We start from the raw sequence: 704 nt of genomic DNA, 5'->3' as shown, positions 1-704 counted from the left end.
GTCCACCGGCGAGGGAGGGGGCGGCTTTTATAGCGGTGGGGGGGGGGGAACGTGTGTACGCGTGGCCGGAGAGGAGGCGCGTCGCCGCACTGCGCCGCCCGTGAGGAATCAACGGAAGGTTGACCGGAGGCAGCCTTGGCATTGATTCCCCGCGGGGAAACTGTTGGGGAACGTAGTATTTCAAAAAAATCCTACGATCACGCAAGATCTATCTAGGAGAAGCATAGCAACGAGCAGGGAGAGTGAGTCCACATACCCTCGTAGATCGAAAGCGAAAGCGTTTAGTAACGCGGTTGGTGTAGTCGAACATCTTCGTGATCCAACCGATCCAAGTACCGAATGCACGACACCTCCGCGGTCTGCACACGTTCAACTCGTGACGTCCCTCGAACTCTTGATCCAGTTGAGATCGAGGGAGAGTTTCGTCAGCACAACGACGTGGTGACGATGATGATGATGTTACCGGCGCAGGGCTTCGCCTAAGCACTACGCCGATATGACCAAGGTGGAAATCTGTGGAGGGGGGCACCACACACGACTAAGGATCAACTTGTGTCTCTGTGGGGTGCCACCCTCCCCCGTATATAAAGGAGGGGAGGAGGAGGGCCGGCCTCAAGGGGCGCACCCAAAGGGGGGATTCCTACTCCTAGTAGGAGTAGGTTTTCCCCTTTCCTAGTCCAAGTAGGAGAAGAAAGAAGGTTAGG

This window comes from Triticum dicoccoides, chromosome 2A (genome assembly GCF_002162155.2).
Source record: "Triticum dicoccoides isolate Atlit2015 ecotype Zavitan chromosome 2A, WEW_v2.0, whole genome shotgun sequence".
In the NCBI taxonomy this organism is placed as follows: Eukaryota; Viridiplantae; Streptophyta; class Magnoliopsida; order Poales; family Poaceae; genus Triticum; species Triticum dicoccoides.
The sequence above is the reverse complement of the archived record's forward strand: the minus strand, read 5'-3'. Positions refer to the sequence as shown.